Raw genomic sequence first — 6642 nt, forward strand, 5'->3', positions numbered from 1 at the left:
TCCAAATAAGTTCATATTCTGAGCTTTGCGGAGTGAGGACTCCAACATATCTTTTCGGTGGGGTGTCAAAATTCGGCCTACTGGGGAGCCTAGGTGGCTTAGTTGGTTAAGCGTTGGACTTTGGCTCAGGTCATGATCTCGCGGTCTGTGGGTCTGAGCCCTGCGTTGGGCCCTGTGCTGACAGCTCAGAGCCTGGAGCCTGCTTCAGATTCTGTGTCTCCTCTCTCTCTCTGCCCCTCCCCCACTCATGCGCGCGTGCACGCTCTCTCTCTCTCAAAAATAAATATTAAAAAAATTTAAAAATTCAAAATTGAACCCATAATAGGTGACCTTTTTAGTTTCACTTTATTATCAGGCCCTGTATCTCTGGATTTTACTTGACATCTATGGGTCATTGTATTTCTCTAAATCTAAGTTTGGTTTCCTCCTTTCTAACGTGGGAACAATAATATTTATTTCAAACTATTATAAAGGTTAAATGTGATAAAAAATGGAACGTTATACAGTATGAGCTGGTGTTATTATTATTCCCTCCACTACCTCTGTTCTCCATATACTCTGATCAAGGAGTGGAACAATGCCAGCTGGTCCCTGGACTCCGTCACCAAAAGTAAAATAACCCAGGATAGGTAATATGGCACAAATCTGAGACAAAACTGGAAATTTTCAAAAGGAACTTTACCAAGGAACAAAATAAAACACAACAAGACACAAAATCATAGAAACAGATAAGTGTATAGAACACCTATGATGAATTTAATATAACAAGGGTAACCCTGGACTGGCTTGGCAGGGATGCGGCTTATAAAGTCTTACCGGCCTCATCACCCCACCTACCACAGCAGGAGTCCTTGGCGATGCTGATGGCCCAAGATAAGCCCAGTTATCCAGTCCCATGCTGTCATTCATGACCTCCCCACTGAAAGGAATCACCTTAGTGTGGATCGGTGCCCCAGCTTGGCTCATTTGTCACTTCCTTCTCTGCATCAGAAGCCTCGTGGTCTAGCCCAAGGGAGTTTCAACCTAGGATATTTTCTTGAGTGAACGGGGAAAATAAATCGTAATTTCTTAGCTACTTGTAAGTTTTACTTCACCAGTTTTGTTGAGTGTACCTGCATATGCTCCCTGGGGTGGGGAGATGAGAGCCATCGTTGAGTATTAATAGATGAGGGTTGGACTATTTTCTAATAAAAGTACTGAGGGGAACTGATTGTCATACTTTTGAATATTTATTTTTACTGAGATGAAATTCATATAACATGAAATGAATGTTTTAAACTGAAAAATTCAGTGGCACTTGTATATTCCCAATGTTGTACAGCTACCCCCTCTGTCTTATTCAAAGCATTTTCAGCACCTTAAAAGGAAACCCTGTACTATTAGGCAGTCACTTCCATTGTCTCCTCCCCCCGACACCCCCCCTACCTGTCACCAGCCTCTAGTAGATAACAATCTTCTTTCTGTCTGTATGGATCTTCCTGCTCAGAATATTTCGTGTAAATGGGACCATACCATATGTGACCTTTGTGTCTGGTTTCTTTCACTTAGCATAATGTTTTCAAGATTCAACCATGTTGTAGCATGTATCTGCATTTCATTCTTTTTTAAGGCTGAGTAATATTTCATTGCATGGATATGCCACCATGATTTTATATAGCTAAGTGACATATGCAGACTGAGCACCAGAACTGACTTCTCCTGGAGTTTTAGAACCTGTGTGAGGAAAAAGAGAGAGGAAGGAAAATGAAATGGGACCCACAGAGAAAAATGTTGAGAGAAATTATAAATGTTTGAAAAAGACTTCTATGGAGGTTCCAGTGTGTGGTGTAAGGTGTAAAATCCTTTGGCCTTTCTGTGAAATCTTCACTGAAATTGACATCACTAATGTTTTGTGACCTGAAATTTATTATTTTTTTCCCATATGACAGATTGCTAAGTACAACCTTAAAGTATGGTCAGGTCAAAACTGAAGTTAGTAATGCCAGTCCCAAGTCATCTGACCTTTTTCTAGAAGGTGACTAAAGCCTTAGCTTCTCAGTAGGGTGGGCACAGATGCTGATTTTGCCACAACGTGCATTCAGCTTGCTTGAGAGCGAAGTCCAGTTTTGGCACATCAGGACATAATTTGACTGCTAACCAGACAAACAAAACAGACCATCAAATAAGTCAGCTGATCTCTAAATTGAGTCTTCTTTTAATCTGTGTAATTGGGCCCATTCTCCCCACCCTCAGCCTCCATATAAATGACCAAGGTGGTGGTGGGGGACATCTGATATGTTCTTTTGCATGAGGAAGGATCTTCTCTGAAAGCATTGGGTTGCTTGACTTCCTTCCCTGAGATGGGTTAGAGAAGAAAGAACTGACTTTTCAATTAAGATTAGATCATGAGGAAGTTCACTGTAGCACAAAAGACAAACCTTTGGCTAACATGAAGGTTTTCTTAATCTGATTAGGTGCCTGGCATTCAGAATCATTTATTGCCTATTGTACAAAATGAAAATGTGCTGAACTTCAGCTGCTTAATAGAACAAATAAAATTATAATTTACTAGGCAAATATATCACAAGAAACAGGCTGTTTTCCTTTGGGGAGCCTGTGATTCAGAGTGCTGAGCCTAGAGACTCATTCAAATTTTGAAGAACCCATAACAACAGATTACAAACAGGTCAGAATCTAGAAAACAGAGCACGCCCTTTCCCAAATTCTTCCTCTGCCCCAGTATTTACCGCATCTGGACCACACCAGTTCTGACAGCATCTTTATAGGATCGTTTCGGAGGGCAATCACCTTAAAGCGTTCGACTTTTACTATCCAAATTATTCCATCTAGAATGTGTAAGAAAGCAGGGGAAGCTGCATTCAACCCCACCTTTCCAACACTACTTTTCTCCCTTTCTAGGCAGTTAACAGGTCCCAAGAGGTTGCTTTAAGACAGTATGTTCAGAACCTCTCCGTTTTGTTCATTCTGCTTAACATCTGTTTTCTCTTATCCACAACATCACCTTTCCACTAATACACACACACACACACACACACACACACACACTAATTAAAACATGGCTATGGCTTTTCTTTAATAAAGAGGAATAAAGTGGGAGCAATGGTGGGCAGAGAGCAGCATGTGGGCTTGGAACTTAAGTGGAGATATGTGTGGCTGATAAGGACGGACAGAGAGGCTGAGTAGGATCTGCCTGACATAATCCAGTCTCTCCCTATCAGTGCCACCTACCTCTGAGCACGGGAGAAGAGATATGAATGCCTGAGAACCATACCCAAAGGGCTATCTTGGACTTGATGCTGATTGAGTACTGATGTTGATTTTCCAGCATCAATCTTCAGAGAAGGAGCATAGAGAAATGAACCCAAGCATAGAAGTGGGTTTGAGCTTTAGTACCTGGCTGCTGCACACGGCACTCATCAGTCACAAAGATACCCAGGCAAACGCACCATGTGCCATATCAACAGTATGGATTTTGTAGCCTTGGGCAGCCATTGAAACCTGTTGTTTGACTAAACCTGTTTATTGACTAAACAGGCTTTAACAACTCCCACATCGTCAAACCTATTTGAGTGTTTGCTTTCTTCTTGGGTAAATCCAACATCAGAGGACATCTTCTACTACTCTCCCCTTGGGTGGCCTGCACCAGCCACACTGGCATCCCTGCTGTTCCTTGAACATACCAGGGAGGCTTCTACCCCAGGACCTTTATACTTGACCTTTCTTCTATCCAGGAAGCTTCTATCCAGAGACTCCCTCCCACATAGCTATATATTTGCTCCATTACCTGCTTAGTTAGATCTTTGTTCAAACATCACCCTCATAAAGAGTTCCATCTCTCCCAACTCCTGGCATCTCAAGTTGCTCTGTTTTATCTTTTACTTACTAATTTGTCTCTTGTCTCTTTCTTTGTCTCTGTGAGGGCAGGGAGTTTTACCTTTTTTGTTCACTGTTGTATCCTCATTACCTAATTTGTATCTGAAATATAGTAGGCCACTAAAGAAGTATTTGTACAATGACTGGATAAAATGACTGAAGGTCCTCCTAGAGCCACTTTCCAGGGGGAAGAATGGCATTTCTTCACATCATTAGCACATTTTAAGGAGATTATCATCTAGGACCTCTAATGTGCTTTTGTGATTTCTATAACCACCCAAGTAATGCTTTTTAAAGATACTTATTTTCTGGATGAAAATAACAGAAATATAGGAAATTCATTCAATCATTTAGCAATGCTTCACTGAGCACTCATTTTATGATAGATCCTGCTCTAGGTGCTAGAAATTCCAAAATTAAGACATAATTGTTGATTTCAAGAACCTTCTAATGGGGAAAGAAGAACAAGTGAACAAAAGGGAAAAAGCAACACATATAAGTGTTATAGTGGAGAGTGTGCTGTATTGGTCATGGTAAAAGGCTAAGCAGCTCTAATAAACAGATTCAACAATTCTGTGGCTTAAAGAAAAACTGAAGTTACCTTATCATCTCACATCACAGCGAGGGTGGGTAGGCAAGATGCTCTGCTCTATAGACTCATTGACAAATCCAGTTTCCTTTCATATTGCTTCCCCCCCATCCTAGGACTTTATTCTTATCTGTGTGCTTGAGGTAGATTAGATTATGTCTTTCCAAATCTCTGTGGAAGGTACATTCTGCTCTTCTTGAATTCAGACTCCATCGAGTGACTCACTTTGGCTAAGGTTGGAATGTTAGCAGGTGTGGCTCAAGCAGAACTCTGAAATGCTTTTGCATGGGTAGGCTAGCTCTCGTGCACCTGTGTCATGATGATGAGAGTTTCCCCTAGGTACTTGCCGCCCTTCCAGCCTGGACCCCAGAGTGAACCCTGTGGAGCAGATCATATCTCAACCCCAGCAAGGAGTCAGGTCCTGCCAGACCAACAGCTTGAAGTAGGATCATGTAGCCAACCCTCTGCGAGATCAAATGATTATTGTTTTAAGCCTGAGCTTTGGGGTGATTTGTTACAGAGATAACTCACTGATACAATGGTCAAAGCTGAGTCATTCTGCGTTCATGTTCCAGCTCATGTGAAGGGGATAGAGCATAGAGGAACAATGCATTAAGGCCCAGAAATGGCACAAATCACATCAGCTCAGATTCTCTATTTGGTCAAACATAGCTGCAAGCTAGGTGCGGGCTGGGAATGTTAGTCTCTGGCTGGGCGGCTGTATGTCTAGTCAGCACTCTGTATTAAAGAACAGGATAGGAGGGTGATGGGCTAGATGGGTGATGGGGATTAAGGAGGGCTTGTTGGGATGAAAACTGGGTGTTGTATGTAAGTGATGATTACTGGGTTCTACTCCTAAAACCAATACCACACTGCATGTTAACTAACTTGAATTCAAATAAATACGTTTTAAAAAAAGAGGAGAATGAAGTTTAGGGGACAGCTGGCAGTATCCACTGTATGCAGACAATGGAGAAATGCCTTACTCTAGAGAAGGGAGAGGAATAACTAGAAAAGATTCCCTAGGAAGGCAAAATATTGAGCTGAGGTTTTAGGGGATGAGTAGGAGTTTGCCAGATGGAAAAGGACCAGGAAAAACATTCCAAGCAGAAAAAAAACAGTGCATACAAAAGGGAAAGATGTATGGGAAACCTTGGCTTGATCATGGGGCAGCAAAGAGACTGGTGTGATTGGAATGTCCTCAGTGCCCCTGGAAGAGGGCGGATGTAAGCATAGGCATAGAGTGACTGACACTTGAGTAGCCAACAAAGCATATAGTTTGTTTGATTTGACTTTCTGTCCCAATAGATCTTTGTGATTCTTACATTGTTGCAGGGAAAATTAGACCTGAGGCATATCTTTACAACTGACAAGAGCTGTGTGCACTTTTTCCATTCTGATTCCCACCCCCTCCCCCCCCCCCCCGCCCTAGCAAATGGGGGACTGGACGTTGCTCCCAAATGAGTGCCACCAGGAGGCTTTGACATGATCCTTACCCTGGGCTATCAGGGAACCACAACACACCTTTTCCAAACCCCCGCATTCCCAGTTTAGACTTCCCATCTCCCCTTCCCCAGATTTTTCTCTCCACCTCTGTAGCTCCTGACTTCCACGCAGAAACTAAACGAGGCTGAAAGAGTATCCTTAAACCAAGAAATGGGGCTTGAAATTTTCAACACCTTAATTCCTGGGCAGCACAAACATGTTAAAATGCAGCCTGTCACGTGGGATTTGTTGAACGGGAATCATGCCTCTAATAGCTGGATGGACTAACATTTCAGTCCATCATCCAGATATTAGTCCTGTCTCTGGTAAGTCCCTTATAATGGGCTCACTCTGTTTGGGGCTCCATTTCTGCTTGCTCCCTCTCCCAGACCTGGCTAACAGAAGCTGGAGCCCACATTTTACAGGGCTTCCTGATCTTTATTCCTTTTAAGTGCTCTCCACGGGGGAGAGCTTTATAGAGAGATGAAATTTATGTAGTGTCAGCAGAATCCGGCTCCAGATGCCCCAATGCTGAAAGAATTCTATCAGGCAGGTGCTGCTATGTGTCTGCTTCACTTAGGATCTGATAAATCGCAGATGTCTTAAGATCTGCGACCATCAGTACCAGGTCCGGATACGATCCTAACTCAGAATTCCTATACTCATCTCCCTGGCGATCTTATAAAACTGCCCAG

This window comes from Felis catus, chromosome C1 (assembly GCF_018350175.1).
Source record: "Felis catus isolate Fca126 chromosome C1, F.catus_Fca126_mat1.0, whole genome shotgun sequence".
NCBI lineage: Eukaryota > Metazoa > Chordata > Mammalia > Carnivora > Felidae > Felis > Felis catus.